Source organism: Mustela nigripes, chromosome 6 (genome assembly GCF_022355385.1).
Source record: "Mustela nigripes isolate SB6536 chromosome 6, MUSNIG.SB6536, whole genome shotgun sequence".
Taxonomy (NCBI): domain Eukaryota; kingdom Metazoa; phylum Chordata; class Mammalia; order Carnivora; family Mustelidae; genus Mustela; species Mustela nigripes.
Genome location: NC_081562.1, coordinates 22,422,113 through 22,440,840, shown reverse-complemented (window position 1 = coordinate 22,440,840; position 18,728 = coordinate 22,422,113). Strand labels below are relative to the sequence as shown.

Sequence of the window (18,728 nt, the reverse complement as noted above, 5' to 3'; positions counted from 1 at the left end):
GTTTTCAATGATAGCCTAGCTGGATATAGTATTCTTGGCTGCATGTTTTTCTCATTTAGTGCTCTGAATATATCATGCCGGTTCTTTGTGGCCTGCCAGGTCTCTGTGGATAAGTCTGCTGCCAATCTAATATTTTTACAGTTGTATGTTACAGACTCCTTTACCTACACTGCTTTCAGGATTTTCTCTTTGTCGCTAAGACTTGTAAATTTTACTATTAGGTGATGGGGTGTGGACCTATTCTTATTGATTTTGAGGGGGTTTCTCTGCACCTCCTGCATTTTGATGCTTGTTCCCTTTGCCATATTAGGGAAATTCTCTACAATAATTCTCTTTAATATACCTTCTGCTCCCCTCTCTCTTTCTTGTTCTTCTGGAATCCCAATTATTCTAATGTTGTTTCATCTTATGGCATCACTTTTCTATCGAATTCTCCCCTCGTGGTCCAGTATTTGTTTATCTCTCTTCTGCTCAGATTCTTTATTCTCTGTCATTTGGTCTTCTATATCACTAATTCTTTCTTCTGCCTCATTTATCCTACCACTAAGAGCTTCCACCACTTACTGCACCTCATTAATAGCTTTTTTTATTTCAATTTGGTTAGAGTTTAGTTTTTTTATTTCTCCAGATAGGGCTTTAATCTCTCCAGAGAGGGTTTCTCTAATATCTTCTATGCCTTTTTCGAGCCCAGCTAGAACCTTGAGAATTATCATTCTGAACTCTAGATCTGACGTATTACCAATGTCCATATTGATTAGGTCCCTAGCCTTTAGTACTGCCTCTTGTTCTTTTTTTTTTTTTTTTTTTTTTGTGGTGAGTTTTTCTACCTTGTCATTTTGTCCAGATAAGAATATATGAAGAAGCAAATAAAATACTAAGAGGGTGGCAAAGACCCCAGGAAAATGTGCTTTAACCAAATCAGAAAAGACCCCAAATCATGGTGGGGAGAAAGGGGATAAAAAGAAGTTCAGAGAAAAAAAAATTTTTTAAAGAAAACAAATAAAGAAAAAATATAAAAAAGAAAATATATATATATTAGACTGGTGACTAGAACAGGGTCACCCACTTAATTTGGGGAGTATTTTGGTCTCTTAGAAGAAACTACTTCCCAAAATTTTAAAGAATGAAAAACATATATAAGGGTAAACACAATGAAGGGATGGACTATGCCTATAAAGATGAAAAAATTTTTTTTAATTTTTTTAAAAAAGGAGTTGATAAATTGGTTGGGAGAATAAAGAAAAAGAAAGTGGAGAAAATTTGCTCCGGCTGGAGACTAGAACAAGCCTGGAGCTAGATTTAGGGTATATTTTGATCTATTAGAAGTTGTACCCCAAATTTTTTAGAAGAAAAAGCCCTATGTGTATACAAAAAATAAAGTTAGATACAATGAAGAATAAAATATGACTATAAGAATGAAGGTTCAAAAAAGATTTTTTTTTTATGATAGGTATTGTTAAGATAAACTAATTTTAAAACGTTAAAAGAGGAATGGGTAAAAGTTAAAAAAAATTAAGCATCAGAAAAAAAATTAAATTAAAAAAATTAATTAACTGCAAGACTAAAGAATCATGGGGAGAAAGCCATGAATTCCCTGCTTTGCTTTCTCCTCCTCTGGAATTCCACTGTTCTCCTTGGTAAGTGAACTTGGTCTTGTCTGGATTTCTTATTGATCTTCTGGGGGAGGGGCCTGTTGTACTGATTCTCAAGTGTCTTTGCCTGAGGTGGAATTGCACCGCCCTTACCAGGGTCCAGGCTTAGTAATCCGCTCAGGCTTGCTTTCGGGAGCTTTTGTTCCCTGAACGCTTTCTGTAGAGTTCCAGAGGACGGGAATGAAAATGGTGGCCTCCCAATCTCCAGCCCAGAGAAGCCGAGAGCTCGGGTCCCCACTCCTCAGTGCGCCCGCAGAGAATAGTGCTCAATCACTCCTGTCTCCCTGGACTCCAGCTGGGCTCCGAGCTCACCCACTCTGTGAACAAGCATCTCTGTCTCTGGCACACAGCCCCGCCTGGAGTCTCCGAACCCCGCAGATCCCTGAGCTCTTCCAGGGGGTGTCTCCCCAGATCTTGTGCAGACCCCACTCACAGAGAAGTGGCCTGTGCCACAGACCACAATTTAAGGTAACCCCAAGTTAAGAACTCACTCCTCAGCTCTGTCTCTGTGGCTGGCTTCTCTGTTCTTATACCTGTGAGCTCTGCGACACTCAGACACCCCCGATCCTTCTGGTTTAGCCTCTGGAGCGATGTCCCTCAGTGGAGCAGACTTCTTAAAGTCCTGATTTTGTGCTCTGTTGTTCAGCCGCTTGCCGGGAGCCAGCCCCTCCCCCAACGGTCTATCTTCCCGTCGCTTTGGATTCACTTCTCCACTGGTCCTACCTTTCAGAAAGTGGTCAATTTTCTGTTTCTAGAATTGCTGCTCTTCTTCTCTTCAATCTTCTGTTAGATTTGTAGGTGTTCACAATGGTTTGATAAGCTATCTAGCTGATCTCCTGCTACTTGATGTCGTCTCAGCCTGCTACTTCTCTGCCATCTTGACTCCTGCCCCCGAAGAAAGTTGTTTTGGTAAAACATAAAACTCAGATACATTATGGGTATGGCAGAAGACATATAAAGAAAGTCACTTAACTACAGGCAATGGGGTACCTGGGTGGCTCAGCCAGTTAAATGTCTGCCTCAGGTCATAAACCCAAGGTCCTAGGATCAAGCCCCACATTGGGCTCCTTGCTCAGTAGGGAGACTGCTTCTCCCTCTCCCTCTGCCTGACACTCCCCCTGCTTGTGCTCTCCCTCTTGTACTTTCTCTCTCTCTGCAAGTGGATAAATAAAATCTTAAAAAAACAAACAAACAAAAAGTTACAGATAACTAACTAATGGTTACCAGAGGAGAGATGGGTAGGGACGATGGGTGAAATAGGTGATGGAACTTAAAGAGTACCCTTATTATAAGCACCGACTAATGTATACTGTTTTTAAATCACTATATTTACTACTAAAACTAATATAAATACTGTACGTTAACTATACCAGAGTTAAAATAAAATAAAATAGAAAGTAAAAAAGCAAGTGAACTATGACAGACAATACTGTAACTGATATATAAAAATTTTAACTCATTTTTATGACATATACATATCAATCTCACTTTATATGAATATTTAAACATAGATTAATATTTTATATATACATACATTTATATTTTATCATATTTTATATTTTATATCATATTATATTTTATATACTATATATTATATTATATCAATCAATAAGAAACAACCCAATAGGTAACCGAGGTCTATCCCCATAAGGCTTTCCTGTAGACCCACGTCACTGAAAATGCCTCATTGAGTAATGAGGTGGTTTTACTTTCCTAACAGAATTAATTTTTAGGTCTGTGGGAAAGAACTATAAGACACAGTTAAAAAAACTATGAAAGGCCGAATGATTAAATATTTTGACTTAAGCTATTGGCATATCCCACAGTCTGTACTATACTTGGGAATGATAAATGGGGAGGGACTATGATTTGACCCTAAAAGTGGCCCTAAAGTAAATCACTTGAAGAGATTAGATCTCAAGGATTCCAGGTGGGAAAATGTTTGAAGTATGTCATCAGTATGTCCATAGTCAAGTGGAAATAAAAGAAGCCCAACTAAAATAATTATTGACTGAACACAACACAACTATGAATTAAGCATAGGTTCTTTTCAAAAGACCCATAAGGAAGATAAAACCTGAGTCAAGCTTTAGGGGAACTGCTGTGAACTTGATGGGCAATGGAAGGAAACACAACATATAAAATTCCTTATATAAAAATGTATTGACTTGGGCGCCTGGGTGGCTCAGTGGGTTAAGCCGCTGCCTTCGGCTCAGGTCATGATTTCAGGGTCCTGGGATTGAGTCCCGCATCAGGCTCTCTGCTCAGCAGGGAGCCTGCTTCCCTCTCTCTCTCTCTCTGCCTGCCTCTCCATCTACTTGTGATTTCTCTCTGTCAAATAAATAAATAAAATCTTTAAAAAAAATGTATTGACTTAAAATAATTTTTCCTAATGTTACACATAATTTTGAAAAATGGTTTACATTGTAGAAAAAGAAAAAGCAATAGTGATCTACCATCCAATTAAAAATGACCCAAAACAAATAAAAAATAAAAATAATTTGCAGACAAGATACAGATGTTAAAAAGCACATACAGAATATTATTCCTATGAATAAGTTCGGTTAATAAAATAACAAGACATCAATTTTTTTAAGATTTTATTTATTGATTTGACAGAGAGCACAAGTAGGCAGAGAGGGAGACAGAGAGAGAGGAGGAAGCAGGCTCCCTGTCAAGCAGAGAGCCCGATGCGGGGCTCAAACCCAGGACCCTGGGATCCTGACCTGAGCCAAAGGCAGAGGCTTTAACCCACTGAGCCACCCAGGTGCCCCACAAGATGTCAATTTTTGACCATTACCCTAAGTCAGAAAATATCAAGGGCTTGCAATTTTATCCTACTTGCAAGGTAGTAATTTACCTTATAACAACATTATACACATTCTGACAGAAGAATATTTTAACACCCTCTAAAAACAAAAAGGTGCTCTAATCAGCTAATACATGTATGAAATCTGTTTGGTGTTTATGTTCCAGCATATGTATCAGTCTCTTAGAGGTCTGGTTAGTATGAGTCAGTTGCCAAGTATATAATCAACTCTGAATATTGATTAATTGCTACAATAAAACCCTTGAACATTCAAGTCTAGGAATAGAGTGAAGATCCATAATGATTATATCAAGGTATGGTCAACCTGCTGGACAGCAGTCTTTCCCAAAGACATCTATCTCTCTGACCCCTTGCACACCTTCATCAAACTGAAACATTTTCAGCTGTTTCTCTCTTGAGATAATTTTCAACCCCTGTCATTATCATAGTCATATTCAGTTGTTAGTACCTGTTAAAATGTATCATCCAAACTTGAACACCCCACTATGGATAGAATCTGAATAGCATAGAACATAGCATACATACTGGACCCTATTGTTGCATGAATGTACCCTAAATATGAACTGGCTCTTTCTCCAGCTGCTGTACTTGGAGAACGTTCTCAAGCATATCTCTAACCCCAATTCCCAGGTCTTTTTCACATGTGGAGGGAATCAGATGAGAGCTTGCATTGTGGAATCAGACTTCCTAAGTTTGAATTCTTGCTCTGCTGAATGTAATGTTGGAAAAATTAATGACTCTAAACCTTAATTTTCCTACCTGTAAAATAGGAGTGATAATAAAAATACCTTTCTCAAAGTATTGTTGTGAGGATTAGGTAAGTCACCTCCAAAGAAATACTTGGTACAGGTTGGAGGTAAGATGGTGGAGGAGTAGCAGACTGAGATGACATCAAGTCGCAGAAGTTCAGCTAGGTAGTTATCAAACCATTTCAAACACCTACATACCCAACAGGATATCAAAAAGAAGAAAAGCAGCAATTCTAGGAGCAGAAAACCAACCACTTTCTGAAAGGTAGGATGTGCGGAGAAGTGAATCCAAAGCGATGGGAAGATAGATCATAGCGGGAGGGGCTGGCTCCTGACAGGCAGTGGAGCAACGGAGCACAAAATCAGAACTTTCAGAAGTCTGCTCCTTGGAGGGCTGTCACTCCAGAAAATAAGCAGGGGTAGTGCCCTTGTGGGGACAGTGTGGTCCCAGGTCCCGCAGAGTCATAGAAAGACTGGGGATGTCTGAGTGTGGCAGAGCTCCCAGGCATTGAAGTGGGGAAGCCAGCTGCAGAGACAGAGCCGAGGAGTCAGTTCTCAGCTCAGGGTTACCTTAAACCATGATCCACAGCACAGGCAGGCCACCGCTCTTCGAGCAAGGACCCCAAAATGGCAGATCCAGGGAGACTCAGCTCTCTCCTCCAGAGAAGCATGCTAAAGAAATCTACTGTGATTGGAGATTCCAAATGAGGCTCTGTGCCAGAGACAAAAATGCTTGGTCACAGGCCAGGTGAGCTCAGAGCACAGCCGGAGACCAGGGAGACAGGAGTGATTGACCCCTTTTCTCTGAGGGCACACCAAGGAATGGGGCCCTGAGCTCTTGGATCCACCAGGCCAGAGATTGGGAGGCCGTCATTTTCAATCCTGTCCTCCAGAGCTCTACAGAAAGCGTTCAGGGTACAAAAGCTCCAAGAGCGAACCAGACCAGATTAATTAGCACAGCCCCTAGCTAGGTTGGTGAAATTCTGCCTCCAGCAAAGGCATTTGAGAATCACTGCAACAGGCTCCTGCCCCGGAAGATCAGCAAGAACATCCAGCCAAGACTAAGCTTACCAATCAAGAACAGCAGAATTTCAGTGCTAGGGGAAAGCAATGAATGGAATTCATGACTTTCTCCCCAGGATCCTTTAGTCTTGCAAAGTTAAATTAATTTTTTTATTTTAATTTTCTTGGTCTATTTTTTTAACTTTCTTCCTTCCTTTTTTAATGTTTTTTAACTAGTTTATCTTAACAATAACTTTCTTTTAAAAAAAATCTTTTTAAACCTCCATTATTATAGTCATGTTTTATCCTTCATTGTATTTAATCTTATTTGTTGTATACATTTAGGGTTTGTTTTTTGTTTTTTTTTTTCTAAAAAATTTTGGGATACAATTTCTTCTAATAGATCACAATATGCCCTAAATCTAGCACAGGGTTTTGTTCTAGTCTCCAGCCGGAGCACATTCTCTCCACTTTTTGTTTTCTTTCTTTTTCCAACCAATTTATCAATTGCTTTTTTAGAATTTTTTTTTAAATTTTCATCCTTACAGTCATATTCCATCCCTTTATCAAGTTTATCCTTATTTGTGTGTGTATGTATATATATATATATATAGATATATATACATAGATATATACATATCTATAGATATAGATACATAGATATCTATTTAAAGATACATAGATATATATCTATGTATATAGATACATAGATATATCTATATATAGATACATAGATATATATAGATACATAGATACATATTTATGTATTTTTAAATTTTTTCTTTCTTTAAAATTTTGGGAGATAGTTTCTTCTAAGAGACCAAATTACAGGGGCATTTGGGTGTGGCTCAGTTGGTTACGCGGCTGCCTTCAGCTAGGGTCATGATCCGAGATCCTGGGATTGAGCCCCACATCAGGCTCCCTGATCAGCAGAGAGCCTTCTTCCCCCTTTCCCCTCTGCCTGCCACTCTGCCTACTTGTGCTCTTTATCTCTCTGTTGAAAAAAAATAATAAAAATATTTTTTAAAAAGAGAGAGAGAGAGAGAGGTAGACCAAAATACACCCAAAATCAAGTGGGTGGCTCTGTTCTATTCACCAGTCTAATATATACATACTTTTTTTTTCTTCTTATCCATTTCTTCTCCCTCAATTTGGAAGCACACATTTCTGGGGTCTTTGCCACCCTTTTAGTATTTTATGCTCTCTTCCTATATTCTTATCTGGATAAAATGACAAGGCATAAAAACTCACCAAAAAAAAAAAAAAAAAAAAAAACAAGAGGCAGTACAAACTGCTAGGGACCGCATCAATACAGACATTGTTAATATGTCAGATCTAGAGGTCAGAATGACAATTCTCATGGTGCTAGCTGGGCTCAAAAAAGGCATGGGAGATGAGCAAAAGAGAGCAAAAGAAGTGAGCAAAAGAGAGACAAACAAACACTGGACGACGAGGGGAGAATTCGAGAGATAAGTGATACCATAAGATGAAACAATATTAGAATAATAGGGATTCCAGAAGAAGAAAGAAAGAGATGGGCAGAAGGTATATTGGAGCAAATTATAATAAAGAATTTCCCTAATATGGCAAAGGAAACAAGCAACAAAATCCAGGAGGCACAGAGAACCCCCTCAAAAATCAATAAAAATGGTCCACACCCCATCATCAAATAGTAAAACTTACAAGGCTTGGTGACAAAGAGAAAGTCCTGAAAGCAGCTCGGGACAAGATGTCTATAATATACAATGGTAAAAATATTAGACTTATCCACAGAGACCTGGCAGGCCACAAAGAACTGCCATGATATATTCAGAGCACTAAATGCAGCCAAGAATACTATATCCATCTAGGCTATCATTGAAAATAGAAGGAGAGATTAAAAGCTTTCAGGACAAATAAAAACTGAAAGAATTTGCAAACACCAAACAAGCCCTACAGGAAATATTGAAAGGGATCCTCTAAGCAAAGAGAGAAACTAAAGTAGGAGACCAGAAAGGTACAGAGACAATATACCGTAACAGTCACCCTACAGGCAATACAATGGCACTAAATTCATATCTTTCAATAGTTACCCTGAATGCAAATGGACTAAATGCCCCAATCAAAAGACACAGGTTACCGGAATGGATTAAAAAAAAAAAAACCATCAATATGCTGTCTACAAGAAACCCCATTTTAGACCCAAAGACACATCCAGATTTAAAGTGAGGGGGTGGGAAACAATATATCATGCTAATGGACATCCAAAGAAAGCTGGGGTGGCAATCCTTATAACAGATCAATTAGACTTTAAGCCAAAGACTATAATAAGAGCTGAGGAAGGACATTATATCATACTCAAAGGGTGTGTCCAACAAGAAGATCCAACAATTTTAAATATCTATGCCCCTAACATAGGAGCAGCCAACTATATAAACCAATTAATTCAAAATCAAAGAAACGTATAGACAATAATCCAATAATTGTATGGGACTTTAACACTCCCCTCACTGAAATGGACAGATCATCCAAGAAAAAGATCAACAAGGAAATAAAGGCCTTAAATGACACACTGGACCAGATGGACATCACAGATATATTCAGAACATTCCATCCCAAAGCAACAGAATACACATTCTTCCCCACTGCACATGGAACATTCTCCAGAATAGATCACATCCTGGGTCACAAATCAGATCTCAACCAGTACAAAAAGATTGGAATCATTCTCCACATATTTTCAGACCACAATGTTCTGAAGCTAGAAGTCAATCACAAGAGGAAAGTTGGAAAGAACTCAAATGCATGGAGGAGTAAGAGCATCCCACTAAAGAATGAATGGGTCAACCAAGAAAATATGAAAAAAATGAAATGAAAAAAATTCATGGAAACAAATGAGAATGAAAACACAACTGTTCAAAATCTGTGGGACACAGCAAAGGAAGTCCTGAGAGAAAAGTATATAGCAATACAAGACTTTCTCAAGAAACAAGACAGTTCTCAAGTATGCAACCCAACCCCACACCTAAAAGAGCTGGAGAAAGAACAGCAAGGAAAGCCTAAACCCAGCAGGAAAAGAGAAATCATAAAGATGGGAGCAGAAATCAAGGAAATAGAAACCAAATAAAGAAAACAAAAGAGTAGAACAAAGCGACAAAACTAGGAGCTGATTCTTTGAATGAATGAATAAGATTGACAAACTTATCAAAAAGAAAAGAGAAAGGACCCAACTTAATAAAATCAGGAGTAAACGTGGAGAAATCACAACCAACACCAAAGAAATACAAACAATTATAAGAACATACTATGAGCAACTCTTTGCCAAAAAATTTGAAAGTCTGAAAGAAATGGATGCATTCCTAGAGACATATAAATTACCAAAACCGAACCAGGAAGAAATAGAAAACCTGAACCATGGGCGCCTGGGTGGCTCAGTGGATTAAAGCCTCTGCCTTCAGCTCAGGTCATGGTCTCAGGGTCCTGAGATCGAGCCCCCCATCGGGCTCTCCGCTCAGTGGGGAGCCTGCTTCCTCCTCTCTCTCTCTCTCTCTGCCTGCCTCTCTGACTACTTCTGATCTGTCAAATAAATAAATAAAAATCTTAAAAAAAAAAAAAACCTGAACCAGTACATTACAGACCAATATCCTTGATGAACACAGATGTGAAAATTCTCACCAAAATACTAGCCAGTAGGATCCAACAGTACATTAAAAGGATCATTCACCATGACCAAGTGGGATTTATTCTTGGACTGCAAGGTTGGTTCAACATCCACAAATCAACCAATGTGAAACAAAACAACTAATACAATTAATACAATTAGTTAAAGAGAGAACAAGAACCATATGATACTCTCAATAGATGCTGAAAAAGCTTTTGACAAAGTACAGCATCCTTTCTTGAACAAAACTCTTCAAAGTGTAGGGTAGAGGGTACATACCTCAATTTCATCAAAACAATCTATGAATAACCCACAGTGAATATCATTCTTAATGGGGAAAAACAGAGCTTTTCCACTAAGGTCAGGAACATGGCAGGGATGTCCATTATCACCACTACTATTCAACATAGTACTAGAAGGTATCCGAATTGGCAAAGAAATCAAACTCTCACTCTTTGCAGATGATATGATACTTTATGTGGAAAGCCCAAAAGAATCCACTCCAAAACTGCTAGAACTCATACATAAATTCAGTAAAGGGTCAGGATATAAATCAATGCACAGAAGTCAGTTGCATTTCTATACACCAACAAGACAGAAGAAAGAGAAATTAAGGAGTCAATCCCATTTACAATTGCACCCAAAACCATAAGATACCTAGGAATAGACCTAACCAAAGAGGCAAAGAATCTGTACTCAGAAAGCTATAAAGTACTCATGAAAGAAATTGAGGAAGACACAAAGAAATGGAAAAGTGTTCCATGCTTATGGATTGGAAGAACAAATGTCGTGAAAATGTTTATGCTACCTAAAGCAATCTAGACATTTAATGTAATCCTTATCAAAATACCATCAATTTTTTCAAAGAAATGGAACAAATAATCCTAAAACTTATATGGAACCAGAAAAGACCCCAAATAACCAGAGGAATGTTGAAAAAGAAAGCCAAAGTGGGTGGCATCACAATTCCAGACTTCAAGCTCTATTACAAAGCTGTCATCATTAAGACAGTATGGTCCTGGCACAAAAACAGACACACAGATCAATGGAACAGAATAGAGAGCCCAGAAATAGGCCCTCAATTCTATGGTCAACTAATCTTTCACAAAGCAGGAAGGAATGTCCAATGGAGAAAAGACAGCCTCTTCAACAAATGGTGTTGGGAAAATTGGACAGCCACATGCAGAAAAATGAAACTGGACCATTTCCTTATACCACACACTAAAATAGACTCAAAATAGGTGAAAGACCTCAATGTAAGAAAGGAACCCATCAAAATCATAGGGGAGAACAAGGCAGCAACCTCTTTGACCTCAGCCGCAGCAACTTCTTCCTAGAAACATCGCCAGAGGCAAAGGAAGCAAGGACAAAAATGAACTATTGGGACTTCATCAAGACCAAAAGCTTTTGCACAGCAAAGGAAACAGTTAACAAAACCAAAAGACAACTGACAGAATGGGAGAAGATATTCACAAATGACATATCAGATAAAGGGCTAGTATCCAAAACCTATAAAGAGCTTAGCAAACTCAACACCAAAAGAACAAATAATCCAATCAAGAAATGGGCAAAGGACATGAACAGACACTTCTGCAAAGAAGACATCCAAATAATCAATAGACACATGAAAAAGTGCTCAACATCACTTGGCATCAGGGAAATACAAATCAAAACCACAGTGAGATACTACCTCACACCAGTCAGAAGAGCTAAAATTAACAAGTCAGGAAAGGACAGATGTTGGAGAGGATGTGGAGAAAGGGGAAACCTCATACACTGTTGGTGGGAATGCAAGCTGGTGCAACCACTCTGAAAAACAGTATGGAAGTTCCTCAAAGAGTTGAAAATAGAGCTACCCTACGACCCAGCAATCACACTACTGGGTATTTACCCTAAAGATACAAATGTAGTAAAATAAATAAATAAATAAAGATACAAATGTAGTGATCTGAAGGGGCACCTTCAACCGAATATTTATAGCAGCAATGTCTACAATAGCCAAACTATGGAAAGAACCTAAATGTCCATCAACAGATGACTGGATAAAGAAGATGAGGTATATATATAGATATATAGATATATAGATAATGCAGCCATCAAAAGAAATCTTGCCATTTGCAATGATGTGGATGGAACCAGAGGGTATTATGCTGAGTGAAATAAGCCAATCAGAGAAAGACAAATATCATATGATCTCCCTGATATGAGGAATTTGAGAGGCAGAGTAGGGGGTTTGAGGGGTAGGGAAGGAAAGAAATGAAACAAGATGGGATCGGGAGGGAGACGAACCATAAGAGACTCTTAATCCCATAAAACAAACTGAGGGTTGCTGCGGAGAGGGGGTTATGGAGAGGGTGGTTGGGTTATGGACATTGGGGAGGGTATGTGCTATGGTGAGTGCTGTGAAGTGTGTAAGCCTGACGATTCACAGACCTATATCCCTGGGGCAAATAATACATTATAGGTTAATAAAATAATTACTTAAAAAAAAGAAAAAGAAATAGTTGGTACAATTGAGGCTATTTATTTCCCATGCATCCCACAGTGTATTGGATAGACAACATTTTACTTAATGCCCACAGGAATGTTGTGATGTTTATATTATACTGCATCTACTTTACAAATGTGAAATCTGAGGTTTATAGAGTTTGAGTAGTAGGTCAAATAGTTGTTTAAGTAGCAGAGGCAGGGTTTTAATAAGATCTGCCTGACTCCAAAGACCAAGTTCTATCTCTTGCACAATGGAGGGGCATTCTTCCCCTTTCTGTATTTCTACATTTTTTTTTTTTAGCCTTCACATGGTATAATGAGGAGGTTAAGAGTGCAGGCTCCCAAGGCAGACTGCCTTGTTTGATTATCTTGAACAAGTTAATCTTTATATGATATGAGACAAATTATTTAACTCTCCAAGTCTCAGTTTCCCCATCTGTAAAATGAGAATTTTAATAGCAATACCTACCTCAGAGCTTTCAGGACTGATTAAATGAGATAACCATTGAACACAGTATCTACCCATTCACTAATATATAACAGATGTTAGCTGTGTAATTCCCACTCCAATTCACCTTACTGGTTCCAGCCAAGTCTGCTTAGGAAACCATCTTAGATTATTGCCAGGGTTTTGCATCAAATTTACAGAATACCTCTGAACTTCCTTAAACACATGTTTTCCTGGATCTAAGATATGTCAGATTCCACCTAGAGTTCTTTTCCTCACTTTTATGAATTCCAGGATTATAGGATTGAAGAGATGGAGAAATCAAGGACATCATAACTCACAAAATGCATAAGATGCAGAAATAACAGAAAGTTGACAGCTATGACTCATCAAGCGTGACTCGTGTCAGTTCCTACTGTTATACCACAATTCACTTCCCATATTGCTCAGCCCTATTTGTCTATCGTCTACAACTCACTTTTGAGGGCACTGATTACAAAATTTTCTTTTATATATCAACCCAGCTGCCAGGAGCTCCCCCATCCCCACACTTAACAAAAATTGGTTTGGATAACTAAGTTTTCAGTATTTTAAGTCTAAAGGAAAAGTAACTCATAATCCTTACCATAGGCTTCGTAAGATATTTATTCTTGTCTCCAGTTTGCAGCTGAGGAAGGTAGGGATTCTTGAGGCCACTATTTGTATTTTACCCGAAGTCACAGAGTTGATTAGGGGTGGAGATGAGTGTTGACCCTGCTCTCCCACAATGCCACTCCAGACGGAAGTAGCTTATGGGCAGCAACAGCAATGGCTCCCAAACTGGTCCTCCAACCACATGCTACTCACCTCAGTTTTGTAATATGTTCCTTTCTCCTAAATTTTACTTTTTTTAAAAAAAATCAGTGCATGTTTTGCTATCTAAATAAATGTAGAGAATACTAGTCTAAATAGTATCAGCTGTGAAATCACAGGCTTTATACACTGTGCATATATTGTATGCTCTTTTAAAGAGCATTGATTTCCAAAGTTGCCATAACAAATCAAAGTGGGTGGGTTCAAACAACAAAAATGTATTCTTTCATAGTTCAAGAGACCAGAAGGTCAAAATAAATGTGTCATTAGGGTTTGTTACATCCGGAGTTTCTGAGGGAAAAACTGTCCCACACCCCTCTCCTAGCTTCTTGATGTTCCTTGGCTTGTAGACACATCTCTTCAACCTCTATCTCCATATTCACATAACCACTTCTCTATATGTCAGTGTCCAAATCTCCTTCTCTTTCTCTCATAAAGATGCCAGTCATTGGATTCAAGGCCCACCCAAACCTAGGATTACTTCATCTCGAGATCCTTAATTAACTATATCTGCAAAGACCTTATTTCCAAATAATGTCATACTCGGAGGTTCTGGGTAGACAGGAACTTTGAGAAAGACATTACTGGACCCACTATAACAAGTAAATAATAATTATAATTTTTTTGAAAGTTTATCCATGTACCACCTAAAGTCATCCTGCATTCTGCTAGTGGTTTGCAAACCACCCTGCAAAGACCTTGCTGCATACATCTGGAGGCCCCTGGGCACCTCTCCTAGTTTTAAAAGTAGGAAATTTTACAGTCAAGATGTTTGGATGGTTGCATTTCCTTTACTGCATTTGAACCACTGTGTTTCGGTAAATCAAGAAGATGTTCTTCTAGATAGAGCTGATTTTCTGGTTTTGAGAACTCAGGAAATGTTATTAATAACAGGTTGTTTCAAGTGCTATTTCAAGAAGGTAGATGTAGCTTATTGCATGATTCGTTATTTTCTGAAATTAGTAGCTGTGCACATACAGGTCTCTGTGGGATTGTATTGGGGATCTATTAAGTCTTCTCTCCATGGAGACATCCAAAGAATCATAAGGTGGATTTGCAATTTAAAAGAGGCCATTAGGTAACACTGGATATTGTGAAACTCCATTTTGTGTAGGAAGACAGGCTGCCTAAGAACACTATAAGCAAGAACCCAGAGCAAGCCCAAATTTTCAGTCCAGAGAAGGAGCAAAAGGGGAATTTATTTTCAGCAGCCTTTATGGACCTAGATTTCCATATGAATCATAAATTGAATAAACGTGGGTTTTTCTATCTGGGATAATATTCAGACAACCTTACTCTTATAAATGCACAGACATCAACTCTTTCTAAAAAGTATGCTTTAGATAATGAAAATTAAAGGTCTCAAGAAAGCCTTTTTTATTGATCACTTTTTATTTTTGTTTAGATCCCTTTTTGCTCCAAATTATTAAAAATGACCATTTATCAAAAACATAAGAGGAGAAACTCTCTCTAATGAAAAATTATCAGATGGTGAAGATCAATTATAAGGGCTCCATGCAAAATATTATAAAAGATGCATAAGAGCAGATGCTATGCCTGGAAACATCTAAATAAGCACATTTCCATAAACACATATGGTGTAGGAGCTTTCATCTACATACCTTAATGTTTATTACAAATTAAATAATTCAAGATAATATAACCAGCTTACAGAAATGTGATAAAAACACTTCAAATAAATTGGGTTATGGCCATGACAAATAACCTAAACAAAAGAAACAATAACAACAAAACCCACTTAGACAAGAGGAGGTGGAGAAGTTCCCAAAACTGAAAGGCTCAGTATTTGTTGGTAAAAACTCAAAGTACAAGATATTACTAATCGATACCTTGTATTCCCATCTTGAAGCAGCCCAAATTTTCACATATAAATGGATACTGGCCTTCAAACAATATTTGCCACAATATGACCCAATATCACCCAACACTATCGCCAACATAGAGAGCTTTGTGAAACTTCTTTGCAGAATTACCTTAGAGACTGACCACTCACCTCACAAGAAAATGTATTCTTTTGTTTTAATCATTCCCAGGTTTTCATGATGTGAGTTGCCAAATGAATAGGAAGGCTCTGGAGGGTCAAGGAGAAGCATCTCCAAATGAAAATATTGCTTGGCCAGAAATATACATTTTTTAAAGATTTATTTATTTATTTTAGAAAGAGCGAAAGAGAGAGAGAGTGTATGAGCATAGGGGAGGGGCAGAGGGAGAGAGAAACTCAAGCAGACTCCATGTTGACTGCTCAATCTCGTGACCCAGAGATCACAACCTGAGCCGAAACCAAGAATCAGACACTTAACCAACTGCACCACCCAGGTGTCCCAAATGTGCATTTTTTAGTTTATTTCTTTTAGTCATCTCTACACCCAACCTAGGGCTCAAAGTCACAATCCCAAGATCAAGAATCACATGTTCTCCCAGCTGAGCCAGCCACGTGCCCACCAAAATGTACATTTTTAACAGGTGACAGGCAGCATTCTGATAAGCTTTGACAGGGTAGGAAGTGGTGAAATGGGGAAAGGGAGAAGAACCCACTGGAGGAAAAATTGAGAATGAGAAAAAATTTTGGTGTTATTTACTCTATTCCCCTTTCAGGGATTTAAAGCAGGTATCAATGTACTACAAGCTCTATGAAAACTTTCTTTAACTTGGTTCAGCCTTTCCTTTCTCAAACTGACCTAACTACAAATCCCTGTCTCCATGTAACAATTTGTAATATCACAGTTCTACAGGATGTGCTTTGGGGAATATAGTAGTCTAAGATAGCTTTAAGGCTGTCCCCATGATTCTCACCTCCTGGTACTCCCATCTTTGTGTTTTCCCCTCCCACATTTACTAAGACTCCACTTGTGTAATGAAAATGATATTGCAGAAATGATAGAGCATAACCTTTGAGGCTGGGCCATTAGAGACATTGTGGCTTTCACCTTGCAGTCACTTGGTGGGATTGCTCACTCTGGAAAAAGCCGGCCACCGTGTCGTGAGGATGCTCAAACTACCTGTGGCGAGGCCCACATGTGGAGGGACTGAACACCATGTGAGCAAGCCATCTTGGAAGTGAATCCTACAGCCCCAGTCAAGACCTCAGATAACTCCAGCCCCAACTGACAACTTGACTGCAACCTCAGGAGGGACCCTGAGCCAGAACAACCAGCTAAGCCAGTTCTGAATTTCAAACCACAGAGACTATGAGAGATCATAAATACTGATTGCTGTTTAAGCCACTAAGTTGGGGAGTAACATGTTACAATAGATAACTAGTACAGGGACTATTCACCTAAAGCATTTGGTATCAATCATTTGGGTTTGTCATTTAATAAGCATTAGGCCATAGTGTAGAATATGTTTTTATCTTATTCTACCTCTCTAGACACAGCTAATTATTTAAGGGATGGACTCAAACCTAAAGCCAAGCCAATCAGGGTCATTCCCTAGGATTTTTGTAACTGAAGCTGAACAAAGAGATTTATTTTCTGGTGGTAAGGATAAGAGAGATGAGACTCAGAAGCTGACAGTGGCCATATTTCATGCTGTGTAAAGAAAGCTTTTCTAAGAGAAAAAAATCTGACAATACAGAGTGAAGTGGGATTGAGAGACTGAGGAAAAAAATACCTAGCAGCATTCTGGTCCCTAGTTTTAGTGACCACTCATCTGCCCCTCACCCTTCTCAGTGTGAGCCTTCCAATATATTCCCCTTTAGGGGGATTCCTGGGCAGCAATGTCAGTTGAGTGTCCAACTCTTGTTTTGGCTTGGGTCACAATCTCAGTTGTGACATTAAGCCCCACTTCCAGCTCCATGCTCAGCAGGGAATCTGCTCAAGATTCTTGCCCCTCCCCCTCCCTCCCTTTCTGCTCCTTCCTCTGTTCTTCACTCTGCTCTCTCTCTCTCTCAAATAAATAAAATATTTTTTTTTATAAATCCCCTTTTTGTCTAAGTTGGTTTAAGTTGATTTTCTAAGGCTTGCCTCCAAAAGAATTTTGACTGATCCACTGATACACTCCCACATAAATTCATGCTTCCCCTAACACAGCGCTGGTAACACCAGGCTATAATTGCTATTGCTTTTCTACCTCCCTGGACACAGTGATCTTCATGTTCTCAGCATTCTGCCCTTCTCTGGAAAACTACACTCAACAGATAGGGTAATATTCCAACAACCATGTCTGTACCTCACAATCTTGGGGCCTGAACCATAGTTGAGTAACTCAAGGTGAACCAATCAAATTCTCCCTTTAGGAATTTGGAACCAATAGCCACAGAGATTGGACACAGAAACCCCTTCACACTAACAAGAACACTTTCAGAGGAGGTGGTTAACCTCCAGCTAGTAAGGTGCCCAAGCTGCCTTAGTCCCTGTGAATTCTCTAAGAACCTCTAGTATTCTTCCAACAAGCCTGCAAGGACATTTTGCTTCCTAAAGCCAAAAGAAATTTGACAAATACATGCCCTTACCTACTGCAATCTCCACGTAAGCAGAAACAAATCATTCATGTCCAGACCCACAGTCAGAATTCACTAAATATTTAATGAATGACTGGAGCTCCCTGCACTCAGTGGAAGATGCTCTTCTTCCCACTAGTTGGCTAAATCTTGATTATTTTTACTCCCTTGTCTTCAAGGCCCTGAAGTCCTCTGTCCTGGCCTTGGTCCTCCCTTTGCTGTCAGCTATAGGGACCAATGAGTCCTTTGTAAGCAGTACATCACATCCCTGATCAGCGATGCATTTTAGATACTAGAGGTCCTAGGCCTCCAATCACCCAGGAAGCTTTACCTTTGACTGCATGCCCAGGGCCACAGGTCTTATCATCCTGTTTTTATTGTGCATCTTGTCTGTGCTGAGCTAGAACCATGCTGACCAGATAGCTCCCATGGCCAGAGCTGGTTTTATCCTGACAATGCTATATTTCCAGTAGGCTCTGACCCTTAGATCTTATTATTCTTCTGGTCTTTGCTCTCAGTAGTCTAGAAGGGGCTTTTTAGCATGAAGCTAAAAAAGAATGAGTTTCAGGAAAAATCATGCCTTTCGTAGGACCATCCTTTTAA

General features: G+C 38.9%; 1 non-coding gene across 1 annotated transcript; it reads left to right on the top strand.

Moving 5' to 3' along the window:
• Positions 1–3,282: 3,282 nt before the first annotated feature.
• On the top strand, positions 3,283–3,413 carry LOC132021035 (small nucleolar RNA SNORA18). The gene has a single exon (XR_009405214.1). It is a non-coding gene; the product is annotated as a small nucleolar RNA SNORA18 (small nucleolar RNA).
• Positions 3,414–18,728: the final 15,315 nt, after the last annotated feature.